This window comes from Notamacropus eugenii, chromosome 5 (assembly GCF_028372415.1).
Source record: "Notamacropus eugenii isolate mMacEug1 chromosome 5, mMacEug1.pri_v2, whole genome shotgun sequence".
NCBI lineage: Eukaryota > Metazoa > Chordata > Mammalia > Diprotodontia > Macropodidae > Notamacropus > Notamacropus eugenii.
Genome location: NC_092876.1, coordinates 205,051,472 through 205,071,194, shown reverse-complemented (window position 1 = coordinate 205,071,194; position 19,723 = coordinate 205,051,472). Strand labels below are relative to the sequence as shown.

Here is a 19,723-nt window from a genome sequence, read left to right as displayed (position 1 = left end):
ACTTATTTCTAAAAACATAATCAGTAGGAGGTCAATAATAAATGCAACATCAAATTATAAGTATTAATGGCACAATCTGTTTTGTTTTATAGTATTTTAACAAGGCTTGTAAATCACAGGCTAGACCTCAGTGCAAATAGTTTGCAACTTAATGACTATGGTCCCTGAATAGACTAAACTTAGAAGTATAAAATATTGCCCACTTGAATTTTGTGGAGCTATGATTAAAATAATGTGCTGAAATATTCATTGAAATAATTCCCCACTGCCCCTAGCAACCTGAAAAAGTGCAATTTTATTCATTATTAATAATACTGAATTAGCACTGCAAAAAATTCCAGCATGCGGTAATTGTCTTGGTAAATTATTATTCTAACACTAACGGAGTCTTTGGATGATTTTATAGCTTCCAGCTAATACAAACCATTAACAACCATGACCATCATCAAGTTACAGTGCCTTTTAACGTTCAAAGCTAACATTAAAGGGCTATGAAATACTCCAAAAACTACAACCACTCTACATCCAATTGAACACCTGAGTCATTTTTATTTTATTTTTTATTTTACTTTATTATCATTTTGATCTTCAAATCAATAAAAAGAACCACTTTCCTGAAAGCCAAGACTTAGAAATATGTGTTTCTGTCTCATTTATTGAATAAATATACATTTATATTCTCACTTTATTTCTGTGCTTTGTTAATATTGGTTTCAAAAAAGCATACCAAACTTTTAGTCAGTCAGTCAATAAACACTCAGTCTTCTACGTCCCAAGTACTGTCCTAAGATACACATGGTAGATTTTATTCTGAATGGTTTTGGGCTTTGGGGGTTCAGTTTATAACATTTATGCAGAAAGCATATGATTTTGATAAGTCTAGGGGAAAAGACAGTTCTTTGTTTTATGTGAACAATAATAAGGGATATTTAAGTTTAAACAAAAATAAACGAATATCTCAGAAATGTCATGATTTTAGTTTGTGAAAACTTACTTTATGCCATTTGAAGACCAATTTTAAAATAATAAAAGATTGCAAAAATAACAAAAGGACCACATAATTATAAGGATTTGACATACAAGCAGTATATTAAGTTTGTTACTGTTTCTTTAAATCATAATGGAATCAACTATTTTAGAGCTTTCAAGGGAATTTACAAAGTCATTCTAATTTACTTGTTACATATCAATTTAAGATTTAAAATATTTTCTTCTTTTACTATGTGTTTTATGTTTCCTTTGACAAATGATTAAATAGTAATTCTGTCATTATTGGTTAAGTAGGATCAATTCTCCTGAATACAATAAACAGGGACATTCCTGTCCACATTAAATACTGGATAGTAATAATAATAAACATCATGTTATCAATGGAATTTATAAACATTTTTAGTGAAACTGCATGATAATGAGGAAGTTAAATCTCCTAAAAGGGGGTCTTAAATAGACATATTTAGATATAATAATCTACACTACAGTGGACAATGTTATAGCAATGTTATAATCAAGAGATGTGCATATGAATATATGTTTTTAATATATAAACAGTTGGGCTTAAAAAAAACAATTTGATTTTGTTATGGTCAAAAGTATTACCCTATATTGTGATGTGAACAGAGTCGAACAAGGGTTAGGCTTTATTCAGGGTCTTGGTTACATGTGCAGGGGGAATTCTTCCTGAGGAGAGAGGAATCTCCCAAGGAGGCAAAGATCTTACAGTAAGAGAATGGAAGTGGAAGTGGAAGAGGGGAGAGGGAAGAGGGGGAAGAGGGGCCTTCTGTCCTCTAAGGGCCCCTCAGTGCTTAAGAGCACCTTCAGGCTTTCCTGACCCTACTTAAGCTCTCCCGCCGCATAGTTTGCACATGAATACCGGGCATGCTCTCAGCCTCTTGTTAGTCAACAACAGGTGTGCTCAGACTCCGGCCAATCTCAAGGGTCTCACTCCTCAATTCCCAGCTGTTCCCTGGGGGGCCTCATGAGAACTCTGAGGTTAGAAGTCCTCACTTTTACCTGCCCGAGACTGTCCACATGAGAACTGAGCTTACACCCCCAACAGTGACGGCCTGATCTATCTGTTACACTTGATATTCTTTCCTCTATAGGTTTTGTGAAACTTTTCTTTCCTGGTTCAGTTTCTGTCTATCTAATAGCTTCTTCTTATTTGTTGGTTCACTATCCACATTTTGCCCCCTAACTCTAGGTGTCCCTTCAAGGTTCTATCCTGAATTATCTTCTCTTTTCAATCTTTCCTGGTAATCTCATCAGCTCCTATGAGTTTAACTGTGACCTCTACACATTCCAACATCAAGCACCTATTGAATATTTTAAATTATCCATCTAGGACATATTTCAAGATGGAAAAGGAGAGAAGATAAGTTATATAGGGGATGTTAAAATTGTGATACCTATGTGACATAGAGTAGGAAACTAAAGAGGTGCCCAATAACTAGGAAATGGCTGAACAAATTATGGCATATGAATATAATGAAATACTTAGTGCTGTAAGAAATGATGAAAGAAGTAGTTTCAGAGAAACCTGGGAAGACTTGCATGAAATGATACAGTTGAGAACCAGGAGAAGAAATTACACTATAAAAACACTGTGAAAAGAACAAATAATGAAAGACATAAGAACTCTGATCAATGCAGTGATCAACTATAATCCTGGAGGATCAATGATACAGAATGAGACATTTTTAGACATGCCCAATATGCAAACCTGCTTTTCCTAACAAAATATATTTGTTTTTTCTTCTCTTCTTTTCCCCCTTTGGGGCATGGTGGAGAGAAGAGGAAGGAGAAAAAAATAAGGAAAAAAAAATAAATGTGTGATAATTGAAAAAAATAAAACTTAATTTAAAAAAATTCACCAGACAATAGTAGATTCCCAAGTAGAGATTAGAACAGAGAATAAGTTTAGATATATAGATATGAAGTCATTTGTATGGAGATGATAATTAAATCAATGGAGTGGAAGTTACCAAGTGAGGGGGTATAGAGAATAGAAATGGACTCTGGGGTACACCCACACTTAGTGGTCATGATATGGATAATCAATTAACAAAGGAGACAGAGAAAGCAGTCAGAAGCAGGTAGAGAAGCAAGATAAAGCAGTACTATGAAAACCCAGAGCACAGAAAATATTCAGGAGGAGTGTGTCATCAACAGTATAAAAAAGTCTACAGAGAAGTCATGAAAGGTAAGTTTTAAGAAAAGGTCATTTGATAGGGCAATTAAAAAAATCACAGGTAACTTGGGAGAAAGCAGTTTCATTTGCAAAATAATGGGAAGTGAATGAGGGGAAGAAAATGGAAACAATGAATGTAGACAGTTTTTCCTAGGAATTGAGTTCTGAAACAGAAGAGATATATCATGATAGACTGAGGGTACAATAGAGTCAAGTGACTGGTTTTTGTTTTTCAAAGATGGGACGGGACAGGCATGTTTACTGACAGTAAGGCAACTAGTAGACAGAAACTGAAGATTAGGGAGAAAGAGGGAAAGATATTGGGGCAATTTGATGGAGAGAATGGGAACAAGGGTATATGTAGAGGAGGTTAACTTTGGAGAGAAGGATCACCTCTTAACCAGAAACTGAAGAAATTAAGGGGTGAAAGAGAAATGAGGTTAAGATGTAAAGAAGTCGGATATACAGTTAAGAAGGGCAGAAGATGGTCTCTATTTTTTCAGGAAAATATTAATTTTCAGTTAAGTTGGAGGAGTGGGTAGTTAGTGTGGGTTGCTTGAGGAGAACAGAAAGATAAGTAAGAACATCTTTTATAGGTAGTTGGAAAAGAGAATCAATTAGGGAGGAATTAAAAGGGAAGAGGAATTAAGAAACCTCTTGATGAGGGTGAAAGAAGAGAGGGTAAAAGCTGGTTTGAAGTTTAACATCAAAAAAACTAATATCTTAGCAACTGGTCCCATCACTTCCTGGCAAAGAAAGAGAGAAGAAATGAAAACAGTGCCATATTTTATATTCTTGGGTTCAAAGATCCCTGCTGATGGCAATTACAGCAATAAAATTAAAAGACACCTGCTTCTTTTAAGGAAAACTATGACAAATGTGGATAGCATACTAAAAAGCAGAGACATGAACTTGCCAATAAAGGTCCATACAGTCAAAGCTATGGTTTTTCCAGTAGAAATGTAGTGCTGTGAGAGTTGGACTGTAATGAAAGCTCAGTGGCACAGAATCTTACATTGCGGTGCTAGATGAGGCTTTTGAGAATTCTCTGGACAGCAAGGAGATTAAATCAATCAATTCTTAAAGAAATTAATTCAGGCTATTCACTGGAAGTTCAAATATTGAAATTGAAGCTTAAATAATTTGGCCATATAATGAGAAGATGGGAGTAACTGGAAAATACCCTGATGCTGGGAAAGATGGAAGGGAAAAGGAGAAGGGGATGTCAGAGGATGAAATGGATAGAGAGTATCATGGGAAACAACGAACATGAACTGTGACAGACTTTGAAAGATAGTGTAGGGCAGAAGGGCCTGCAGTGCTATGATCCATGGGTTCATGGAGAATCAGAATGACTGAGTGAATCAACAATTATTGTCTTCCTTGAGCAAAGGCCCAAATGAAATTAGATAACATAAATTTAAAAAGGACAGAGTTGGCTCAGATGAACTATGTACAAGTTAAATTCATATTATGTTTCCTTCCTCTAAAGTGCAACTCTAATGCTTTATCATAGCATGGAGATGAATTGGAATTCTTTTTTTTGGGGGGGGATAAGATGATGCACCCAACTCTTGCATTTTACTTATTTAAACACATTTCCACACTGGTCATGTTGTGAAAAAAGAATCAGAACAAAAGGGAAAAGCATGAGAAAGGAAAAAAACAAAGAAAGAAAATAGCTCTGATCTGCATTCAGACTCCATAGTTCTTTCTCTGGAAGTGGATAGCATTTTCCATCTTGCGTCTTTTGGAATTATTGTCTTAGATCGTTGCATTGCTGAGAAGAGTTAAGTTTATCAAAGTTGGTCATCACACAAAGTTGCCATTACTATGAACAATGTTCTCCTGGTTCTGCTCACTTCCCTCAGCATGAGTTCGTATAAATCTTCCCAGATTTTTCTGAAATCCACCTGTTCATCATTTCTTATAGCATAATAGTATTACATTCCTATACTACAACTTGTTAAGCCACTCCCCAATTGATGGGCAACCCCTCAGTTTCTAAGTCTTTGCCACCACAAAAAGAGCTGCTATAAATATTTTTGTACAGGTGGGTCCTTTTCCCTTTGTTATATCTTTGAGATACAGACCTAGGAGTGATATTGCTGGATCAAAGGGTATTGTAATGTTAACTAGAGTTAAAGATCTTCTCTGCCCACTAACAGGACCTCAGATAACTTTTGTTAATTTCTAATGAGGGAACTAGGTCTCCAGAGTTCTGCCCTCTGAAAAATGTATAAATACTCTGAGGTGAGAGGTTTTACTTTGGGGCTTACTCTTTGGAAGAAGGTTCATGTGCCAGATGAGACTCTGGGTAGCTGTTAAGAAGTCACTGGCTTTGAAAACCCAGATGTTGGTGCTTCTCTCTCTGGTAACGATGTATTTATTGCTTGTGGTCAGACAGTCAGAAGTCCTGTCTGTTGGTCTTTATTTCTCTGCTTGTATTTTCTATGTTGGTGAATATAATTAAAGTAGATTGTTGACCCCCCAAAAGTTGATTTACTTTTAGAAAAGCAGATCTAAGAATCTGTGCAGCAGGCCCTCCTGTGTATGCTGGGGTCTCTGCTGCTACAGGCATGCACAATTTTATAACTCTTTGGGCATAGTTCCAAGTTGCTCTCCAGAATGGTTGGATCAGTTCACAATTCCACCAACAAATGTATTAATATTCCACTTTTCCCACATCTTCTTCAACACTGAACATTTCCCTTTTTTGTCATATTAGCTAATTTGAAACGTCTGAGGTGGTACCTCAGAGTTGTTTGAATTCACAGTTCTTTAATCAATAGTGATTTAGAGCATTTTTTCATGTCCATAGATCGCTTTAATTTCTTCATCTGAAAAGAGCCTGTTCATTTGCTTTGACCATTTATCAAATGGAGAATGACTTGTAGTCTTATAAGTTTGACTCAGTTCTCTATATATTTTAGAAAAAGAAATGGAATTCTTAGAGAAATATAGGTTCTTCCAGCTTCTACCAAACTGAAGAACATTCAACTGTAGTTTCAGACTGAGTCTAAGGATCATCCTAACTCAGTTTAGACAAGAATTCCTTTCCAAAAAATTGGCCACAAAGCAATACAATTTCCTAGTTACTGAAACCCAACTGACTATTAAACCTTATAAGATTAATAATACTAAATTGGGAGAAAGTGTACATACATTTATGGAATCCACAGATCCTGAAATGAATGCTAAATTTACTAACAAATCTTTGAATAATTCAAAGTTGTGTGGGGGAGGAGATGGAAGAAAATTGAATGGACAGATAAAGACCTAAGTAACACACTACTACTACCACTATTTCCATGGATTCAATTTCTACGCAAGTTTATTTTTTCTAATTTTTTTTTTAATTTCCAATTTTTGAATTTAGGTTAATGAGCATTTAATAGGGAGAATTTAACTTTTCAGCAACTAGTCCATATGCTGAAGGGCACTAAAAGGTGTTTTTGTATTTTAGACATAAGGTCAGCATCTGTGAAGGTTATCCTGTTCATTCTTTCTACTTAATACCACAAGAGAAATAAGAAAGCGTAAATCAATGCCAAAAGAGAGAACTAGTAACTCCCATGGATCTAGCACTTGACATTTTACAAAGTACTTCTTCCTACCACAGCAGAATGAGGTGACAGTGAAAGCATTATGAGTTTAATTTTGTCATTTGTATATTAAATCTCAGAAAAGTCAAGTGAGCTGCTTATATCCACCAAGCTCAGACTCAATTCCAGCTCTTCTGGCTTCCAGCCTCAAAATGCTAAAAGCATGAGGCCAAAATCAAAGCAAAATTCCAACTGATGAGGGAGCTATGAGTCCATTATTAATTTTTATACCCAAAACCTATATAGATACTTATCCCCCACTTTCTTTCAATGGAACCAATAGTTATCTATGTGCAAAATCTAAGTGTTATTTTTATTTTTTCTCTCTTTATCTCTAATATCCAATCAGATACAAATCCTGTCAATTTTCCTTCTGTTTTATCTTTCCTCTTCCCACTGCCATAATTCCCACTGATCATCTAGCCTATTGCAATAGCTTCTCCAACCAGTCTCATGTCCAAAACCCTCACCCTTGTCCCCTCAAATAATATTAACTTAACTGATTTGACAAAAAAGGAGAAACTGGTTGCTGAAGGTTGCAGTTAGATGACAGCGGATAGAGTCCTGGACCTGGAGTCAGGAAGACAAGCCCAAATCTAGCCTCTGACACTTATCAGCAGTATGACCCTGGGCAAGTCACTTACTTTGTTTGCCTCAGTTTCCTCATCTGTAAAATGTGGAAAATAATAACACCTATCTCCCAAGAATGTTGTAAGGATCAAATGAAATAATAATTATAAAGTGTCTGGTATACAGTTAAGTACTATACAAATGTTAGCTATAATTTGAAATGACACAACTTTAGGAGAAAGTGACTACTCTATCTTGGAATTTTTGATAAAAAAGAAAAGCTGATAGACATTCCAGATTGTGGAAGAGTTCCAAAGTTCTGAGAACCGGTGAGTGGGATCATATGGACTAAGAGCTGAGAAGCTCTAAAGGATGAAATTTAATGATAAAAATATAAACTATTATTCCATTATATAGAGACAGACTGGTAAGAGTTAAAAAGGGTCTTAGGAGTTATGCATCAGTTCAATCTTTATCTGAATAAGAAAGATCTTTACAAAATACCCAATGAGTAGTCATCTTATCCTTGCTAGAAGACCCACAATGATGGATAACCGCTATTACTGTTTGATGCTGTACATTTCAATTTTGAAAAGTAAAAAAATTTAGTAAATGTTTCCTTTTTTTGGTCATTGAGGTAGAAGGGGGTTTCCTAGAAATAACTGTTTTGATCAATAGACTCAGAATTTTGAAAACTGTGTATTTACAAAACTTCATAGTATCTGTAAGAAATACAACAAAGAGGAGAAGCTCTATTTATATTTTATAGGTAAAATGGTAATAATTAGCATTTATATAGTATTTTAAGTTTTGGAAAGCATTTTAAAATACTTTTTTCATTTTATTCTCAAAACAAACTTGAGGGATAGGTACTTATTATCTCCATTTCACACATAAGAAAACTGTGACAGATAGAGGTTAAATGACTTACCCAGTGTCATGCAGCTAGAAATTGTTTTCTAAATTTGAATTCAACTATTCCTTACTACAAGTTCAGCTTTCTACACACTATACCAACTGAGTCAGTGTTGTTATTCAGTTGTTTTCAGTCTTGTCCAACTCTCAATGACCCCATTTGGGGTTTTCTTGGCAAGATACTGGAGTGGTTTCCCATTTCCTATTCCAGCTCATTTTATAGATAAAGAAACTGGCAAACAGAGGTTAAATGGCCTACCCAGGGTCACACAGCTAGTAACTGTCTGAGTCCAGATTTGAACTCGTCTTCCTGACTCTAGGCCTGGCACTCTATCTACTGTGCCACCCAGCTACCCCTACTACACCACCTATTTGCCTCTATTCTAATGCTCCATAAGCTAAAAATATATTTTTTCTGATTTTAATTTTTAAAATTTGTTTCAAAACTCTAATGAATATAATTTTCAAGCATCTAAGTTATTTTACTGGATTCTTCATCAAATTGAGTAAGTTTATAATTATTATACAATATAAAATAATTAGTTATTTTTATTTTTACTTGTATCAGAATTGGATAAAATTTAATCATTAAATAAGTCACTATTTGTATTTCAATCCAAAGTTACTTGTGTTCCATGAACAAAATATGTAATCAAAGGTTGCTCATAATAAATTGTTAAATTCTATATAGAAAATGTTGACATCAAAATTCTTCTTAATTTACCATAAGTTAGATAAATATTTTAATAAAGAAGTTAAAGAAATACTATTTCATTGAACTTCTGGTGATCTCATAATACAGAACTCATCACAAGTATCTGCAAAAAGATCACCATGAAAATAATTCCTATTAATGAAGCAACACTGATGGCTAAAAATGAAGACATAGAGATATTTTATAAAAAATTATATGACACTCCAAATTAAATCAATACTTACTCTGATACTTGGTGAATTAACTGCAAAGGTAGGAACAGGTAAGGAAGGAGAGAGGTACATAAGAAAATATGATTCAGGAAGAAAAACTGAGAAAACCTTGTGCCTTTCCATCCTTCCTTTGTTAAATAATCAAGAAGCACTGAAAATGAAAAATACTGAATAATATAACAACACAAATATATGGGAAAAGTCTCATTGACAAGAAAGTTTTCCCCAATTTAACTGTCTGTGAACAATATAACCAGCAACTGTTGTAGTAAAGAATTAGTATCAAGTTAGAAGGAAGAATAATAATGAGAAAAAGATGTGACAGGGAGTTGAAACAACTCAATCTTGACCTATTTAAAGAAGTTATTGAAAATTTAAACTTGAATAATACATAGTAAAAATATCAACATTAATTATAAGAATTTTATAAACAAATTTAAATTATGTGAATCAATTGCCATAATAAAGTATTTGAAAGACCCTTAAAAGTGCCTTAGTCATCAACTACTTGATTTCCTTTACCAAACAGGGGAAAAGAATGTCCAAAGGCAACACTGGTTTAGAATAAGAACAGGCAATATTTCAATAAGAAGGATGATGGAAGAGTATGAACAATATTGTTTTGCATCATAAAAGAGAGAAGCAGTGGAGGATAAGACCAGTTGAAAGAAAGCTTAGAAACTGTGAGGAGAAGAGATTGGATTAATATGATACTTTAAGCAGAGACTCCATCCAGAAAGGTACAGTTCAGATGGGAGGTGAAAAGGCCTATACAAGGTTGGTGGTTGTGTGAGTGGAAAAAAGAGAGACCTACAAGGCAGATGTGAAGCTTAAAATAACAAAGTCTGACTAGACTGGATAAATGAGGTGGGTACAAGTGAGGAGTCAAGAATGACAAAGAAGTTGTGAGTATTGGGATAGTAGTCCCTCAACAGAAGCAGTAAAGCTAGGAAGAGAGGATGGTATTTTGGGGAAAAGGTATAACGCGTTCTCTTTCAGATATGTTCAGTTCTAAATCAAGAGGTCCAAAAGGCATTTAATGTGAAAATAGAGCTTGAGAGAGAGAGAGATTGTCTGGATATCATCCACATAAGAGTACTGAAGATAGTAGGAAAAAAATGTTCCTACAGGAGGGGCTGAGATCGAGGATATATGTAGAGGGCTTTGTCTTAGCAAGGAGAAAAGTCACCTCTTCATATGAGACAGGGGTGAAGAAGGAGATAGTAGGGGAAGATATGTGAGTGATGTCAGAAAAGGAAGTTCCTAGTGAATGGCCTCTATTTTTTTTTTTTAGTGAAGTACGAATCAAAAAGTTTGCAACAGCTACTACAGCAAGTAGGATAGGAAGGATGGAGGTAAACTGATTGCCTTGCAATCCATGGGAAGCAGGATCAGAACCCATGTCTACTTAAGTCCATATCCAACCTCCTTTCCACTCTACTGAGATAGTGACAACTACTGACCAAGTGCCCCAACAAGCTGATATGTTCAAGAGCCCTGGGAGTGGAAGTACCGACTTCCTCAGATTATAGGTCCTACTTCCACCCCAGAAGCCCTCATGACCACCATGCTGCAAAGCAATGGTCAGCAAACCCCACCAAATGCCACTCAAAGGGCAGATAAACTAGCTTAACTGAAACAGCAGGACACCCTAAGGGAAAGGGAGGAGGCAGTATGCGCCAGGCAAGTAAGACCACCACCACTATGACAATAATTTCTCCTTAAGCCTTGAAGAAGAAAGTTTTGGAACCTGATTCCAAGAGCCTTGGGAACAGTAATGCTTCCAATCAGTGCCCACAGCCATTAACCTGGGAAGTAACCCCTATGGAGATGCAGCTGGCAAGTAATAGAGATGCTAAAGCTTACTTACTGCTGACAGAGAAAAGAAAGATCTTGGCACCAAAGTCCTTAGCGCTATCAAATAGTTAAAACAAGAAACTAATATTATTTTATCAGTAGAAATGACATTAAAGATGGGGTACAACCATCTGTTTTGCTGCTGCACCTGAAGGGTCATGGAGACTATGAGAACTTTCCATCTGACTTTCACTGGTAACCTTCCGTATGTGTTGTCTTCCTTATTAGAATGTGACCAGGGACTATCTTACTTTTTTGTTTCTCTCTCCACAGCTTAATATGGTGCTTTGTATACAGTGAACTTTCTTTTTCTAATTTTCTTTCTGTAAAATGAGCTTTTAGTAAATGCTTCATTCATTCATAATGACCTTCTTTGTTCAGGCCTTCTCTCATTACATCTCACCTGGCTATTAGTCTCCCTGCCTCCAACGTCCCCTCTCTTCAATCCATCCTTCATATGTCTACCCATATAACTTTCCTAATGTCCAGTGGTCTGGATACATATATATATATATACACACATACACATACACATGTATATACACACACATACACATGTATACACACACACATATATATGATGTCCCAGCTTAAAAAGCCTTCAGAGATTCCATATTGCCTACAGAAAATACAAATGCTTTATATTTTCCTTTACGTACTCTCTATTTCTCTGAACGAGCTCCCTGAAATTCATACCTTCCACTACCTTCAACACTGATGATAGAATAATAAGTTAAGGTAGAAGGAACTTTAGAAGTCTTATAGTTCCACCAGTTTATTTTACAAATAAACTGAGGTCCAGAGATGTCGTACCTTAAGTAACTGGCAGAGACAGGATCCAAAAGAAGGTTCAAATCTAGCACCCTTTCCACAGTACCACAGTGTAGAAGCAGCTGGGTGGTGCAGTTTACAGAACATTGGACCCAGAGGCAGGCTTACCTGAGTTTGAATCCAATCTCAGCTACTTATTAGCTGTGTGATAGTGATTTGGGCAAGTCTGCCTCAGTTTCCTTATCCATAATCTATAAAGTGGCGATAATAATAGCATCTACCTTCTGGAGTTTTGGGAAGACAAAGTGACATTATTGTTAAGTGCTATACAAAAGCTACCTATACAATGACTATTTTTACCATCATCGTTATTAAGAAGACTTCCAAGGACTTGTCAGACAGGAAGGAAAACTAGGAGAAGTGCTATAAAAGTACTAAATATTGAAGGTTTCAATTCTTTTAAAAAATGTAGCCACTTTGCAAAGTTAGTTTAGTAAAGCTAAAGAAACATTAGTCATCTTGATTTTGGCCAATATCAGGCTATCCCTATTTGAACCTAGGTTCCTTTTAAGATGATTCTGACATGACTCAACTTCTATCTGGCAGTATTCTCTAGTTATCCGTCAGTTAGTATAACAATTTGGGAACTCTTAAAAGTCAAGGATTGCACATAGTTTTGTGATTATCTGTAGGAAATCAGTTTTGTAAAACTATTAACCCATGGGTTATTTTGCAACTGACTGAACTAAAGAAGAAAAGAACTAGTCAAATACAGCTATCAAATACAGCTAATCTTCTAATAACAAAAAATGGTTTGAAAAGATAAGATAATGAGGAATGATAATCTGTATGTCTGAAAAAGCATTCAAATGCTTACTATGCCCTAAGTATCTGGGTGGTGCAGTTGATAGAATGCTGGGTCCTAGAAGTCCTCTGTTGAGTTCAAGTCTGGCCTGAGACATTTGCTGTGTGACCCTGGACAAGTACCTTAACCTTTTTTTCCTCAGTTTCCTCATCTGCAAAATGAACTGGAGAAGGAAATGGCAAACTACTCCAGTATCTTTGCCAAGAAAACCCCAATCAGGGTCATAAAAAGTCAGACACAATGGAACAACAAATAATCTTAGTAGGTGGTGTGGTGGATAGAGTGTACGTTCTGAAGTCATGAAAGTGTTGTTGTTGAGTTATTTCTGTCGTGTCTGACTCTTTGTGACCCCATTTGGGTAGACACCAAAGGTAGATAAGCAGCCCTGAAAAGGGTAACCATCACACCAGATGTGACTGTCTTTTCCAAGATAACCCATATAGAAAGAGGAAATGCAAAGTAGAAGGTGGTGGTAATGGTTTGGAAATGGTCTGGAAGTGGCATGAAAGCCAAGTTCCCAGGAAGATATGGTAGAAACTCAGCTATAAGAACCCAGGACCCTAGGGAAGAAAGGTTAAGACTGTACAAATAGTTTTGAAAATCATCTGCACACAGATAATTGAAATCCCAGGAGCTGATGAGTTCACCAAGTGAAATCACATAGGAGAAGAAGAAAAAGCTTAAGAATGAGTCTTGGATTTCCAGTGAGAGAAGGATGAAGACCAGAGAGCAGACAGAACAGTTTGGAACATTTCTATTTAGTAGAATATAAGCTCCTTGAGGGCAAGGGTAATTTTATATTTTTGCATGTTTACAATCAGCACTTAGCTAAGAGCTTAAAACAGGTTTATTTTTTAGTTGAACTACAGAACAATCATCCATTAATTATCTGTGTGCTCATGAGACACCCAGATCATACTGAAAGTGATAATTTACATTTTAATTTACATGATCTTCAACATATTGCTGACCCTGAGTCTGATAATAACTACAACCCCTAAAGTTAGAGTAGGTAGTGGACTTGATAAGAATTCCTACAAAAGATCTTTCACAGAGGCCACCATCCCATTTCTGAAATGCATTTTCTTCTTGTCTCTTCTTAGCAAAATCCTTCCTTTTAGTCAGAGCTTTAGTGCAATTTCCTTGTTGAAGCCTTCCCTAATCAACCCTCCCCCTTTACATTTTATTTGGTTACTCTGTCTCTGTCCTTTCTTTGTCCCTATCATATCAAATTCTGTATGATACATAATATATGCTGTATTATTTCTAAGCCATTTCCAACATCCAAGGAAAGTTAAAGGGTAGGGATTGTGCCATTTATAATCATTATTATCACCAACAACTATCAAAGACTCTTACACATCGCAGACATTTAAATGTTTGTTGAACTCAATTCCACAAGACCTTATTCTTCCCGAAGTCAGGGAATGTGTCTCATACTTTGCATTCCCCACAGTACTTTCCCACCATGCTTTATACAGAACAGGAAGTCAACAATATCTGCTGAGTTATTTGTCACTGTGTTTAGAGGTGTCTTTTCAAAATACGCTGTTAATCACTCTCTTCTCTCTAGGTTTTAAGGACATCACTCTTGGTTCTTCTACCTGTCTGACCACTCTTTTTCTCTCTCCTTTGCTGGATCTCCAACCCTGTCATCCCTAACTGTGGGTGCCTCACCACAAGTCTCATTTTTGAGCCTTCTCTTCTTCTCTTATGATTTCACTTGGTGATCTCATCAGCTCCTAAGATTTCAATTCTCATCTCTGTGCAGATAATTTTCAAATCTATTTGTTCAGCCTTAACCTCTCTTGAATCTCTGGTCTCGTATCTACCATTGTCTATTAGACATCTTGAACTGGATGGTCTATAGACATCATAAAATCAACATATCCAGAACTGAACTCATTTTTCCCTCCTAAACTCTACCCTTTCCTAACTTTTCTATCAAGGGTACCACAAGGATTCTCCCTAGTCTCCCTTCCACTCTAGGTTTCATCCTAGATTTCTCACTGTTTTTCAACCCTTCTCCCCATATACTACCAGCTATCAAGTTCTGTCATTTTTAACTTCCCATTTCTCTTACATACCCCCTTCTCTCCTCTGACACTGACTGTCAAAGCCCTAATGTAGGTCCTCACACCTGGAATATTGCAATACCTTGCTGTTTGATCTTCTTGTCTCAAGTCTCTCCCTACTTCTTCCATCTTCTACTCAGCTATCAAACTGATCTTCCTAAAATAGGTCTGACCATGTCACTGCCCTCTGTCTTCCTCTCAGTCCCACTGAATAAACTTAAGTGGTGCCCTATTTACCTCCAGGATCAAATGTGAAATCCTCTGTCTTTTAAAGGCACTCCTAACTTGAGCACATCCTACCTTTCTAATCTTTTTACATCTTATTCCCTTCTACATAATCTGTGATCCAACAACACAGGTCTCCTTGTCATACCTCCCACTTCATTTTCTGATTCTGAGCCTTTTGAACAGCTGTCTCTTACGCTTGTCAGTCAATAAACATTTATTGAGAGCCTACTCAGTGTCAGCCACAGTGCTAAGCCATGCCTGGAACATTCACCCTAGTTATCTCTTTTTCCTGGCTTTCTCGGCTTCCTTCAGCTATCAGTTTAGTCCTACTTTCTGCAGGAAGCTTTTCCTAGTCCTCCTTAAACTAAGTGCATCCCTTATGAAAGCAACTCCCTCACCCCATCAATTTATCCTTTATATCTTGTTTATACACAGTTATTTGCAATGTTTGCTGCCTTATAAGTCCCTAGAAATTCTCAAGGGGGAGAGGGTATCTTTTTTCCCTTCTTTTGTATCCCCATCACTTAGTAAACTGTGTGGCACATAGTAGGCAGTTAATAAATGCTAGCAGACTGTTAGGTTTCACTTTGAAAAATAAAGAGATATAAATATTTAAAGGCTAACCAAGACCATTACATATTAAATATATTGTTTTACTTATGAAATGCAGCATGAATATATACATTCTTTTCTTTGCTAGATTATCCACTGAGTGCACATAAGTGGACTGAAATCGCTGTATCCCACAAATGTATCCTGGATTGATGGAATTCATTACTTTCCTTGTTGCCCATTATTTCCCTACATTACGAGATGCTTTGCTAGTTAGAGACCATGCTTACCACAACAGGAATATATGGAAGTGGCAAATTAAGATCATGGCAGCAATTTTTACTCAAAATAGGCTGTTTTTGTGGAATTTCCCTTAGGCAAACAGTCAAATAAAACAAATCTATTTTAATTCTAGTCTATTCTTTCTGAAATTTGTATAGAAAATAAAACTGCTTCCATATAAATTTGTACTATTCTTATAAATTTTTCTTTAAAGTAATTCAAAAATTATGCTGATTATTTTCAGTTTTTTTCTAGAGTACAAGTTCTGCATTGTGTACCTTTCTCAAAATAACTTGCTTTGTGCTTCTTTTCTTCAAATGTCAAACATTAAAAACATAAAGCCATCCACAATAACTTAAAATAAGAATTATGTAAATGAAAGAAGAGATGATAGAATAATGAGTAAAGAGAAGTAATCAGAGTCAGAAATACATAGGTTCAAGTCCTACCTCTGACCCATAGTAGACACATGAACTTTGACAAGTTACTTATCTCTTATGCGCCTCAATGGTTCTCTAAGACTGTTATCTTACAGAAGACTTGCCCACCTACATTAGTAGAGATTGTTCCTTCAATGAAGAAAATCATAAATCTAGATAAAAAAATGAACACATTTTATCTTGCTTTCTTCTTTAGAGCTGTTCCTTAAAAATTAAAAGTGTAATGCACCATGTGACATACATATGCCTTCCTACAGACAGGTATAAATTTACTTATTTGGAAATTTACTTAATTGGATAATTTACTCAATTGAATCTAAGTACAAATGTGAGATTAGGTTTAAAATGCAAAATGTGATGGAAAATACTCCATGAAATCCTAAATTCTGAATTGAGCATAATTATATTATTCTTATTTTGTTTCTTGATAAAATTTTACCTTAGCTCCTTCCTCCCACTTATACTGGGCTTGGTGTTGGGAGCCCAGTGAGGAACTTGCTCTACTAAGAAAAAGTGGTATCTTTTCTTCAACTTGTAGTTTTAGACAATTGTCTAGTGTACCTTGTGTTCGGACTTTCCTAGGTGCACACAGCCAGTATGAGTCAGAGGTGTGACTAGAACCTAGGTCTTTCTAACTTCAAGGTTGACTATCTACACCATGGGTTATTATAGCCTAACTATTTAATATTAGTTTGAAAATTAAAGCAACTTCTGGGAAAAAAAGACAAAGATTTATAGGCTGTATATAACAACTCACAGAGGAACACTTCATGCTCAGTGTTGTATCATATTTCCACTTTTCAAGGAAAGTCTTATGACACTGACACAGAAACATTAATAGAAAATTTGTAAGATCACAGTTCATAATTCTCGGATCCAGATTTTACTAATCTGACCTTAAAGTGAGTTTCTTTGACAATATATGATTATGTAACTATCCAACAGAAAAATAAAGTTGGCGTTACACTACTGTAAAAGTAAAAAGCTAAGAATGTTAACTGAAGTACTATCTGTTGATAATCCTAATAGTCCACGGCAATCTTATCCTATGTTATCATGTAATTAGGGCTAGGCCATACAGTTTCTCATAATTTCTTTTATTTCTTCTTCAATTGTTGTGAATTCTACTTTTTCATTTTTGATACTGCCAATCTGGTTCTCCCTTGTAATTTAAAAAATCAAATTACCTTATATTTTATTTATTTAATTGCTCTTTTAAAAATATCTTATTCATTTAAAAAAACTTAGTAATTTAGTCTCTAATGAAATTTTAATCCTATCTTCAATGGCCCTTTATTGACTGAGTGGATTTCTTTAGTAATTTCTTGAAATATTATATACAGGCTTTTCTGGGAGGGAGGGGAGTCATGGGGCTCTTGGGTAATCCAGTATTTCTTAAAATATCACTCGTTGGTAAAGTGAACAGAACCAGGAGAATATTGTACACAAAACAGCCACAACATACAATGATTGATTTTGATAGACTTAGTCCTTCTCAAAAATGCAAGGATCTAAAACAATTCCAAAGGAATCATGATAGAAAATGCCGTCCACATCCAGGGAAAGAACTATGGAGTCTGAATGCAGAGCAAAGCAGGCAATTTTCTTTTTTGTTTTGTTTTTCTTCCTCATGGTTTTTCCCGTGTTATAATTCTTCTATGAACATGACTGATGTGAAAATGTGTTTAACAGGAATTATGTGTAGAGCCTATAACAGATTGCATGCCATCCTGGGGAGGAAGGGGGAGAATATTTAAAACCTATGGAAGTGAATTTTGAAAAGTAAAATTAAATAAACTGATTTAAAAAATAGTACTCTTTGGTCTGTTTTGAAGGCAGCTATTTGATATGAGATGTCATAAAATTCTTCAATTTTTGGTTTTGTTTTTAAATGGCTTGTCTCATGGAATCATTAACTTTTCTTTGGACCATTTCAGTTTTTGAGGATTTTGCTACTTGGATAAAGATTTGTACTTTGTGTGCTAAGGTGTTAATTCTCTAAACATTTCCTCCATAGTTCTCATTTCCTTACTAATTTTAAGGCACTTGAAAACTTTTTCTTACTGCTTATAGTTTTTTTCTTTGACTTGGAAGCTCTGAATTTTTGGCAATGATATTCCTGGGAATTTTCATTTTGGGATTTCTTTCAGGACAAGATTGGCAGATTCTATTTTTTCTTTGCTGCCTATACTCTAATATGTCTAGTATGACAATTATGCTTTCATAATTTCCTAAAGTATTGGGGTTATTATTTGGGGTAACAAAACCTGTTAATACATGTACAATCAAGCAAAACAAATGTCCAAATTGGTCATATCCAAAAGGAAATATATCTCTATCTAAATAAAAATCGACATCTATATCCATCTATCTGTCTCATTTTGTACTCTGACTCTTTCATCTTTCTATCAGGAAATTTTCATCATTATTTTCATCATTAGTCCTCTGGAAATTTCATTGGTCATCCTACTGATCAGATTTCCTAAGGTCTTCTAAAGTTTTTTTGTTCTTTAGAATATTGCTGTAATCATTAAAATTATTCCCTCAGTTTTTGTTTACTTCACTCAGCATTAGTGCATAGAAGTCTTTCCAGGTTTCTCTGAAACCATTTCTTTCATCATTTTTTATAGCACAATTGTATCACATATCCTTATATGCCATAACTTTTTCATCCATTCTTCAATTTATGGCCACACCCTTAGATCTAGTTTTTACTTTTGTATTTCTCTGTGTGTGTGTGTGTGTGTGTGTGTGTGTGTTTTATTTCCTCCTTTGACTAGTTCAGAAGAAAGTGAGGTTCATGTGTTATTTGTGCCTTTTCCAGGCCTTTCTTCTTATTTATATAGATGATTATTGTGAACTCTGATTATATACTTTTCCCTAACCTTCCTTTCCCTTCCCTCTCTCTCATCTTCTAAGATCATCAAGATACAATAGAAGCACTCTCATGCCTTTTGTCTAATTAGATTCCCTCTATGACCCCTAGTGATCATAAGGAGGAGAGACACATTTATCAATTCCCTTTATTAAAATGTAAGGAGTTTAGCCTTGTTTAGTCCTTTATAATTGTTTAATTTGTTTACCTTTTAATGTCTCTTTTAACTCTTGTGTTGGATTTTCCAAAATGCCTACATAGTTTTGGTCTTTTTATCAGGAAAGCCTGGAAGTTCTCTATTTCATTAATGGTTTATTTTTTTCCTAGCGGGATTATACTCAGTTTTCCTGAGTTAAGTTATTCTGGGCTGTAATCCTATATCCTTTGCCTTCCGGAATACTGTATCCAAAATTTCTACTCCCTTACATAGTGATGGCTGCTAATGTGTCATCCTGACTATGGCTCATTGGTATTTGAATTCTTTCTTTTTTCTACTTATTTTTTCATTGATCCGGAATATCTGGATTTTGGCTATGATATTCCTGGGAGATTTTATTGTGAAGTTTCTTTCATT

General features: G+C 35.4%; 1 protein-coding gene across 6 annotated transcripts in view; it reads right to left on the bottom strand.

The window, feature by feature from the left end:
• The window catches only part of NBEA (neurobeachin), a 783,989-nt gene that overhangs the window by 273,446 nt on the left and 490,820 nt on the right, over positions 1 to 19,723 (bottom strand). The gene's annotated exons all lie outside the window — the stretch shown is intronic.